General features: G+C 44.7%; 1 long non-coding RNA gene across 1 annotated transcript; it reads left to right on the top strand.

Annotated features, from left to right (window-relative positions):
* The first annotated feature begins 8 nt into the window (after positions 1–8).
* LOC142454747 (uncharacterized) lies at positions 9–10,491 on the top strand. Its single transcript, XR_012785705.1, has 3 exons — positions 9–241; positions 5,384–5,533; positions 8,010–10,491. It is a non-coding gene; the product is annotated as an uncharacterized LOC142454747 (long non-coding RNA).
* Positions 10,492–10,646: the final 155 nt, after the last annotated feature.

Raw genomic sequence — 10,646 nt, 5'->3', positions numbered from 1 at the left:
CCCGCATCCCACCTGGCCCGGGGCGCGCCCGCCGTCCTCTCGGGCCTCCGTAGGGGTCCCCGAGCCCGGTGGGCCTCGGCCTGCCTCCCCACCTCCCTCCCGCCGCGTGGGCAGGACCGCGCATCCGGTTGGCTCTGCCCCTTCCTCCTGGGAAGGCTGGGGGCAAGAGGGAAACGAGGTCTAGCGGAGGGCTTCGGCGGGGCAGGAGCTGCTATGGAGTCTGCCGCTCAGCCTCCTTCCAGTGAGTGTGTCACGAGCGGCGCGATCAATAAGACTTGACGCTCATTGACATTTTCGAATGCTTGGTTTATTCACTTCAAACACATCAAACAATCTGACAATCTTAAAATTGAGTCACTCGCTAGAAGGGTAACGCAGATGAATTCAGCATGCTATCAGTGACTGACCCTCAGTCCCGCCGGCATTGCCTTCACCGGTGACTCACCCGGTAGAGTTGGAGAGAGCAGGAGCTGATGGCTCCTCCTTGGTTCCTAGCTCTCTTGAGTGCAATCTCTCCATCCCGGGCCTTTATAGGCCGTCTTGCTGCCTCTTTGACGTCCTTGCGTTCGGCCAAGTCTTATCAGGGTTCCCCAGAAGTGTATGGAGGAGCTTCTAGGTGCCACCCTGGTAGGTGGTTTGTTTCTTTTCAGTGAGTCCGCAATGAGTCAACATTTCTTACTGGGCTTTCAGTCTCTCAAAAATGGAGTCGCTTATGCTCACAGGTGGTATGTAATTCAGCATCTTGCAATGAAGTTCCGCATTTGTAAGGTGGTTTTAATGCGCTCTCATCAGAGTGTGACGCAGCCAGACTAAGGCTTTTTCCCCAGCCCCCAGCAGCAGCCTTGGTGGTCCCCTTCCCTGTGTTGTTGCTGCCATCAAGTGTATTTTGAATCATAGGGACGCCATGTGACAGAGTAGCACTGCCCTGGTCGCCTGCGTTGGCTATAATCGTCAGGGACAGGAGTTGAGATGGGGCAGAGGTAAGTGCTGGGTTGCTAATTAGAAGGTCTGAGGTTGGAAGCAAGTCACAGGGCAGTCAGCGTCTACAGATACTACAGCCTTGGAAACCCTATGGGGCAGTTCTCTTTTGTCCCAGAGGGTGATACGGGTTGAAATCAACTTTACAGATGTGTTAGTCCGGGTAGACTAGAGAAACAAATTCATAGACACTCATGTGTGTAAGAAAGAGCTTTATCGGAGGCGGTGGAGGGATGGAGGGAGAGGTGTAAAAAAAAAAAAGCTTTATATAAAGAGTAATTGTACATTAAGCATCCCAGATCAAGTCCATAAGTCCAATATTAGCCTATATGTCTGATAAAGTCATCTCCAGACTCAAAACACATACAATAACGCCTAATGCAGGAAGATCACAGGCCAGTGGGTGGGAAGTCTTGTGGATCGGTGGCACTGTAAGCATCTCAGTGCTGGCAGGGGCCTCCATGTGGCTTCTACAGCTCAGGCTCTGGCTGCCATCAGCCTGTCTCCATGTAGGAATGTCTCTCAGAGACTGAGCCTGTGTCCTTCCTCCAGCGAGTTATTAATCTCTTTAGCGCCTCCAAATGTGGTCATCAAGCTGCCACCTGATTGACAGGCTAAACTCCACCCCTTCACTCTTAATCCTCTCAAATTGACAACAGATGATGTAACTACCACAGCAGAAATGTTACATGTTTACAGACCAATAGATAACAATGTCCAGAGGATGACATATATTCCAGAAAGTGTTCACAAGAGGGAAAACTGAATTTTAGGAAGCAGGAAAGGGCACTGAAGTCTTTACTGGTTTAGGTCACTCAGTTAGCTCAAAGAGCATGTATCACCTCAGTAGTTTTCTCTGAAAGATCACATAGCATGTCCCACCCTGATTATCCCAAAGAGTGAGTCTTGGCATACCCAGTAATGATGGCCAGATTAAATGTCTGATTGGGATGGACTAATACACGACTTTTCAACAGAGGGCAGCAATAAAATCCATCCCAGAATAAGTGCCCTTCACCCTCCAAGAAGCCCTTGCAGTAGGAATCCATCTTTCGGAAAGAACGCATGCAGACTGCATTACCATAACCCTACCTGTGGGCCAGACTTCCAGGAAGTCTCCACCAGATGCTGAGTAATACCTTAACAGCATATGGGATTGTATAAGACTTTTTGTGTGTGAACCTGGCTGCACTCCCCTTAGCCCACAGTGACCTCTTCTTGCAAAGGCTATTAACTTTAACATCGGGGCTCATCCTGACGCCAGGAGTTTCTATCATTCTGATCCAGAGCAACGTTGGGCAGCAAGTGGAGTCACTGTTGGTGTTTTGGCCAGATGCCTTCTGGTCAGTTCCAACTTGTAATGACCGTCTGTCTGTACAGCACACCAAAGCCCTGCCCAGCCCTACCCATCCTCCCAATTGTCATGTGTGAGCTCGTTGCCTTGGTCACTGTGTCAATCCACACGTCAATGAGGGTCTTTTGGTTGTTTTTTTTTTCCACTGACCCTCTTACCAAGCATGAAGTCCTTCTCCAGGGACTGGTCCCTCCTGGTAACACCTTCAAAGCAGAGAAATGAAGGTTTACCATCCTTGCTTTCAAGGAGCGTTCTGCCTGGCTTTCTTCCAAGGCAGATGTGTTTGTTCTTCAGGCGAGCTGCGGTACTTTCAATGTTCTTCACCAACGCCAGATTTGAAATGCATCAGTTGTTCTCTAGCCTTCCCCAGCTTTCATATGCAATCAAAGGTACCGTGGCTTGAATTAGGTGTACCTTAGTCCTCAAAGTGACATCTTTTCCATGTTAAAACTTTCAAGAGGAAAAAAAAAAAAAAAGAGGACCTGATGCAAAGGGCTTAAGTGGAGAGCAAATGCTTTGAAAATGATGAGGGCAAAGAATGTACAGATGTGCTTTACACAATTGATGTATGTATGGATTGTGATAAGAGTTGTATGAGTCCCTAATAAAATGTTTTAAAATAATAATAATAATAAAAGAAAAAAAACTTTCAAGAGGTCTTGTGTATTAGATTCACCTGATACAAGATGTCCTCTGATTTCTTAATTGCTGCTTCCATGGGTGTGCACTATGGATCCAAGTAAAATGAAGTCTTCCACAACTTGCATTTTTTTCCTCTCTTTAGGATGATGCTACCTATTGGTCCAGTTGTAAAGATTTTTTTAACAGTTTTAGGAGCACTTCATATGTCATATGATCCGATAATTCAGTCATATGAAGAAGAGTTGTACAACTGTCACCATATTCAATTCTAGAACATTCTCTTCTTCCTTGTAGTCATTGTTATTCGTGTATTTTTTTCTATTTGTGGCAAAAATATACAAAACAGGACATTCTCCAGTTCCACAACTTCTACCTGTTTAAGGATTCTTGTTTTCTTTACGTTAAGTTGCAATCCACACGCTGCAGTCTTTGATCTCCAAAAGCAAATGCTCCAAGGCCTTCTCAACGTCAGCAAGCAAGGTGATGCCGTCTGTCTGCTGCTGGCGATGCAGGAGCTCTCCTCCAGTTCTCATGCCGCATTCCTCTTCACGGCATCCAGCTTCTCGGATTATTTTCTCAATACACAGATTGAATAAGTATGGTGACATACACGCTTCCTGAGTTTTAAGCCACGCAATATTCTTACTCTATTCAATGACATTCTGATCCATGTACAGATTATATATGAGCACAAATGTTCTGTAATTCCCATGCTTATCAAGGTGACCCAGTTTGTTATGATCTATACAATTGAATATCTCTGCAGTACAGTCAATAAAGCACAAGTACAGTCAATATAACACAAGTAAACATCTTTATGTATTCTCTGCCTTCAGCCAAGATTTATCTGACATCATCAGTGATATTCCTCATTTCAAGTCTTGAATCTTGCTTAAACTTGTGACAGCCCCCTGTCTATGTGCTGCTGAAACTGTTGTTGAATTATCTTTTGGCAGAATTTTACTTGCATGTGATATGAATGATATTGTTCGATAATTTCTGTATTTTGTTGATCACCTTTCTTTGGAATGGATACATATAGGAATCTCTTCTAGTCAGGTGGCTAGGCAATTGTCTTCCAAGTTTCTCGACATAGATGAGTGAGTGCTTCCAGGGCTTCCTAGTTTGTTGAAACATTTTCATTGGTATTCCACTAGCTCCTGGAGCCTTGGTTTACTCGAGTGCCTTCTGTGCAAATTGTATTTCTTCCTTCAGTATCATTGGTTCTTGATCATATGCTTCCTCTTAAAATAAATTAACATTGACCCATTCTTTTGTTGCCTCAGTGACTCTTCATATTCTTTCCTTTTTATTTACGGATGTTTCTTGCATCCAATACAATATTTTAGACTCCTCCAGTGTTACAATTCCAGGCTTGATTTTTTTTCCTCAAATCTTTCAGCTTGAGATAAACTGAGCTTATTCTTCTTTGGCTTTCTAGCTTCAGATCTTAATATCTTTCAGTAGAATACTAACTTCATCTTCTCCAGCCGCCCTTTGAAAATGTATGTTAATCTCTTTTACATCTTCATTTCTTCCATTTGCTTTAGCTACTCCATATTAAAGAGCAAGTTTCAGAGTCTCTTCTGACATCTACTTTGGTCTTTTTTTTTCTCTCTCGTAATACTGATTACAGATTGTTCCCCCTGGAGAGCGCTCAGGACACCCAGGGTCAAGCCAGCTCAGGGGTGGCCAAAGTTAAGCCACCATCTTAACTGTAGAACTGATCCACCTTGTTACTTACATGCCTTCCTACCACATGTATGCCCCTAGTACCGCCCTTGCTATTATGTGTATGCCTCTACTACATGCCCTTCCTGGTATGTACAAGTATGACATGGCTTGCATGCCCAATGATTACATAAGCCTGTCGGAGAATACATTTGCTCTCTCTGGTTCCTGTCTCCATGGAAGAGATGAGCCCTTGCATGCCTTGTTTTATGTTTCTTTAATTTCCCTTTCAATTATACGACCACTCCTAAGTACCCATTCAGTTGTAAGGCTGGACCTTACAATTATCGGTAAATAAATTTGAATAATGTTGTATTAACTGTCAGAGACAGCATTGTACTTCAAGACAGAATATAACATTGTTATTCATTTTAATTTATTAAATAATTAAGTGCTTTCTTTAACTAAAACTTATAAAAATCTATTAATAAATTAAGCTGTACTAATTTATTAATTGACATTACATTAATCCCATGATAATAAAAAGTTACTGCCATTAGGTCAATTCTGGTTCACAGCAACCCTGGCTCAAAGGGGGGTTTCTTTCTTTTTTTTTTTTTAGCTCATTTAAAGGTAATGTATTGCTCATTTAAAGATAAAAGTTGAAATTAACAGTTGCATTGAATGTAAGACTATAATCTGACAGGAAATACTAAGAGATATGCATTTTCATACCAGATCACAGCTGGGATGACAGCTCCAACACTGAGTCACATGCTGACATTAGCTATTGATTTAGCTAATTTAACAAATCCATTTCTTCTCATGTGGCAGAAGATACTAAACATCTGTCTTGGAAGGATAGCCAGAATGCTCCTTGGAGGAAAGGTTGGTGCGATTTCGTATATGTACTTTGGACATGTTGTTAGAAGAAACCAGTCCCTGGTCGAGGGTGACATGGTTGGTAAAATAGACGGGCAGCAAAAAAGAGGAAGGCTCTCCACACAGTGGTTTGAGCATGTTATTAGAAGGGACCAGTCACTGGAGCAGCATATCATGCTCAGGGACAGCCATGATCTCTGCAGCCCGGTCTGTGCAGAGAGCGAGAATATATTTCTAACCGAGGCTTATATACACTTGGCTCACAGGGTTTCTGAGGTTGTAAATCTTTACAGAAGCAGGTAGTCCTGTCTTTCACACAGCCCAGGGATTTGAACCACTGACTCTGAAGTTAGCAATTCATTCAGATCCCACAGACTAAAGGTGTCCTCTTCGTTCATTTGTTTTGGCTCTTCATGTGTACTCAGTATTTGCCTCTTCAAAAAAAGGGGAGAGATTTCCCTCTTAATTTTCTCCCTCATGGTTTTGAAATGGGGAAAAACAAAAGTTGGCAGGCAACTTCCGGGCTGTGACCAGATAAGCAAGACAAGTGGTAAAATACAAATCAGCTGCAGACAGTGGCAAGTAAACTGCCCTGTGGGGTTTTGACCTCTTTTCTGGCTACCAATTCTGAGCCACTTCTTTAAGCGGAAACACAGGAACTCACACTGGGTCTCTGCAGACAGTCAGGCTGAGGGCTTTTCCTCCCATACTCGACCGGGAGCTGAACTATGCAGAGTATAAAAGCATCACATGCCCATGTAGCCTCACAGAGACCCTCCAGGACAGAGTAGAACTGGCGGACAGGAGCAGAAAACCCACTCTTTCTCCCACGGAGCAGGTGCTCATTTTGAAATGTTGACCTTGCAGTCGGCAGACCCACGAGTCACAGCATCAGTGGACCTAGACGGATACCACCTCCCACTTCTAGCTAATCTTCTCCATAGCCAATTTTCTCATTTGTGATTTTTTTTCCCCCGCCAACAGACCCCCAAAGCAGTTCTAGCTGGTGCTAATAAAACTCAGAGGCATTTAAGATGGCTCTTGGCTCTGACCAGAACTATATGACTCATGTCAAAGTTCACTAGAACCCATGTCATTTGTGCTGTGGACACATTTCAAAAGCAAGAGGTTGGTCACTTCTGCCCCAAATTAAACTACACCTCTTATTAATAATGTATAACATTCTCCCAGAGAAACTCCTTTACCCTTTCTGCTTAAATATCTCCCAAGATGCTTTGTTCAGTGAGACCATAATTTTTAAAAGCAAGATTGCCCCATCTGTTACTTGCAGAAGTCATAACCATGGTAAGCTCCAAAGCCATGTGCTCTAAGTTAGTCTTAACTAGAGGGCAAGGGGCAAACGCACGGCATTTGGTAACATTCCCTCTTTAAGAAGATGATGACGTGTAAAGAAAATGAAAACTCTCACAACTGGACAAAGAGGTGATACAATGCTTCATGGAGAAAAGATTGCAGTTGTCCAAGATTTCAGTTTGCTTGGATCTGCAATCAATGCCTGTGGAAGCAGCAGTCAGGACATCAAGACACATTGCACTGGGTAAACGTGCCGCACAAGACCTCTTTACAAGCATTTTCAATGCAAGTGGAAGTTGGACATCAAATAAAGAAGACTGAAGAATGGGTGCATTTGGATTATGGGGTTGCTGAAGGCTGGCAGGTACGGGAGCCTGGCAGCATTCTGGCTGCTCTTCTTCCGAGACAGATTTGTCTGTTCTTTTGTAAGTCCCCAGGCTTTGGACATGTTAACAGGAGAGACCAGTCCCCGCAAAAGACTAACAGTGTCGGTGATGAGATAGCTGCATAACAAAAATCTTTAGGATCCTTGACATAAGTACTAGATTGGACTGCTCCCCTTGGACTGCTTGAACTCTGCCCTTGGTCCCATCCTGCCCTCTTCATGTCCACATGGAAAGCCAAAGCGCTGTATCAGAACCCTTAAGCTTCAAGGGAGGTGGTGGTGGTTCAGTGGTAGAATTCTCACCTTGGATGCAGATCTGGACAGTGCACCTGAAACACAGTTACCACTTGTCTGTCACTAGAGGCTTTCATGTTACTGTGATGTTCAACAGAGGCTCCCAGATGAAGAGGGATTGAAAAGCAAGCCCTGGTAATCAGTCAGTGACAACCCTATGAATCACAGTGGTCCACACTGCCGTGCATGGCACCACCCACCAAGAGTCAGGTGCCAACTTGGTAACAGCTAATTCTTTGCTGGTGATGATCTGACTACAGAAAGAGCGAGTTGCCACATTCATCACATTACAGGCTTTCCTTTCATTGGGAACTTTGTGCTGTTCAATTAAATTGAAGCTGTGACTTGTGATAGGCTTTTTGTGCCAACGTGGCTCCCACAGGGACTTATGGGTGGACGTTAGCCTGCCAGTTAGGTCACAGCTTGATTGGAGGGCAATCAAGCCAATAAATGGCTCTCCGAAGCTGGTCTCTTTTTCTTTCTCCCTAGTGATTGGACCAGTGCACCGCTGCCCTGAGCTACCTGTGGTCCGAGCCAACCTGTGTTGGATCATGTTGCCTGTGCGTGCATCTCTGTTCCTGGCCCTGCTTTCTTACTCTGCTGCTGCTTCACTACTGGCCTCTGCTACAAACATCTCACCTTCCTGCTGTTGCTGAAGGAGACGCCACACCTCCCGCCAGACACGTCATTGTCTGCTTACTTGACCTCCGGGAGTTGGAAGGACCTTCAATATATTAACTGTCCCACAAAAGTGAGTTGGACCAATCCCTCTGTACTGCTGTGTGGTCTAATTAGCTGTTGTATTCCTTCTCGCTGTATAAACCTATCCATATAGATATATAATCTTAACTGTTCCAGTTTTATTTCCCTAGAGAACCCTGCGCCTAACACACAACTGAAGCTTTGTCCAAATTCTTAAGTTTCGGACCCTTAGATTTGTTGTATTTTTTAATCTTCATTGTTCTTAGAATGAGATCTTTTGCCTCTCTGTTTTATGTTCTTTTCCAGAGGATCTTCCCATATCCTGTTTAAAATGTTTCACATTCTACAGACTGCCCCAGGCTCAAGCACATTTCTGTCTGATATTGATGAATTTAGCATTATATTCTAAACCAGAATCCACATCTTGCCCTATATTCTTGCCTCACCCTCAGACAGGAACAGAAAATGAAAATGCACAAGGCATACAAGATTGGAACTGGGGAGCTCTGGAGGGACTATCTAGGACGGTGAGTTATTAAGTCAGATACCATCCTCTGTGCAGAGAAGAGGAGCTGAATTTGGGGTAATGCTTTGAAAATATGCAAAGGAGGTAGGAGTTGGCAAACTAAAGACAAGAAGGAAGTGAACAGGCAGAGGGCAACAACAGGTGCTGGTGAGGGAAAGCCAGGGTAGAAACTCTCACAGCAGGCGATGGAGGAAACCCTGCCTCTGCTCCCAGATGAGAAAGCTCACCCTGCATAACCCAATAGTCCGACCCAATTACAATATTAACTTTGTTGTAACGCTATCAACGGAGGATTTCACTCAGTTTAACAGGCCTTCAGTATCATCCCTTTTCCAGTCTAGGGTCCAAAGTAGGATTCCTCATTATAGTCAGCTGTCATGTCTCCTGCTTGTTATTGTATTTGGTGCCAGTGAGTCAGTTCCGATTCATAATCTCCTTTGAGGATTTCTTGGTCTGCTCACCCTTTTACCTCTGTTTTCTCAGCAAAGAAGGAAGATGCTACTAATGGATGGGCTGGAGCCCCAGACATGACCTGGCCAACCTTATTAGCAGATGGGACAGATGTTTGCTTTTAAACGGAGACCCTCATTGCCGTCTCTCTTCCAGACTTTGTTCTGCTATTGGCCTGGCCACAGGGTGATAGCTAAAAGCAAAGGCATTCCAGTCACGTCAATTCTGACCACTGGATGGAACTTGGGATGATTCCTAGGGATCTGTTGTCTCAGGAGTTAACCTTTGAAGACACAGCCGTCTTAGATTCCAACTTATTCCCCAGGAACTGGACTTTAAATATCTCTTGTTTTTTCCCCCCTGCCTCAAATTTACCCCTACAACTGTCAGTGACAATGTGACCAGCATGGTGGTCCCCTCCCACCTCAAGACAAAGAGCAAAGATGGTGTAGAAGAAATGGCTGGAAGTCTGCTTCCATGATGATTGTAGCCAGTAAAGCCCTCTGAGCCGTGCTATTCTGTGTAACCTTTAGATTAGTACTCAAGCTTTGACTTCAGTCTCCAGAGGGAGAATGTCAGAAGGAGCAAAGAGTGTTCTCCACCACTCACCTCTTCTTAGGTAGCTAGAACATTCTCCATGCAGAGCTCCCTGGGCACCAGAATGCCACCCATTTCCTTCTTTCAGTGTGGGTACCAGAACCAGTTTACGACATGGACATGCTACTCAGATAAATAAAATAGGAGACCCTTCACCAAGGGAAAGAATTCATGTCCGAGAGAGCTGTTCCTAGAATCCTTCCCAGGCTCCTTCTTGTGGAAGTTGGTGGGATGCAAAAGGAAATGCCCCAGAGGAGAAAGGAAGTTCAGAGGAATTCAGGGAACAAGATGTGGATTCTGACCCTAGAAAGGTTGGAAAATTTACAACAGTTTGTTTTCTGTCTTGCATGGTGAATGTTTTCACATTAAATCCTTCAAGGTCACCTCAGACTCTGAGACCTGGTGCCGGGATGGGTGTAGAGTGGGGTGTTTCTATTGTAGAGTTAGTTGGGGCTCCAGGGCTTCTGAAGGTAAAGTCAGAAAGGGAAGGAAGTCTGTAAGGGGAACCATCCAGAGGCCTGGCCTGGGCGGCCATGTTCTTATAATCCTCCAGCATTACGTCCCTGGACACAGCACTGTAAGGCCCAGCCAGCCCAGCCCATTCCTTCTACGACGGCTGTGTCTACAAAGGTGAACACCTGAGACAACAGATCCTGACTTCCCCAGGAATCATCCCACGTTCCATCCAGTGGTAAAGGTGGTCAACTGTCTTGAGGTGGGAGGGGACCACCATGCTGGTCACATGTCACTGACAGTTGTAGGGGGTAAGTTTGAGGCTGGGGTGGGGGGGAAACCAAGAGATATTTAAAGTCCAGTTCCTGGGGAATAAGTTGGAATCAATCCCTGGGAGA

The sequence above is a fragment of the Tenrec ecaudatus genome, chromosome 8 (genome assembly GCF_050624435.1).
Source record: "Tenrec ecaudatus isolate mTenEca1 chromosome 8, mTenEca1.hap1, whole genome shotgun sequence".
Lineage (NCBI taxonomy): Eukaryota > Metazoa > Chordata > Mammalia > Afrosoricida > Tenrecidae > Tenrec > Tenrec ecaudatus.
The sequence above is the reverse complement of the archived record's forward strand: the minus strand, read 5'-3'. Positions and strand labels throughout refer to the sequence as shown.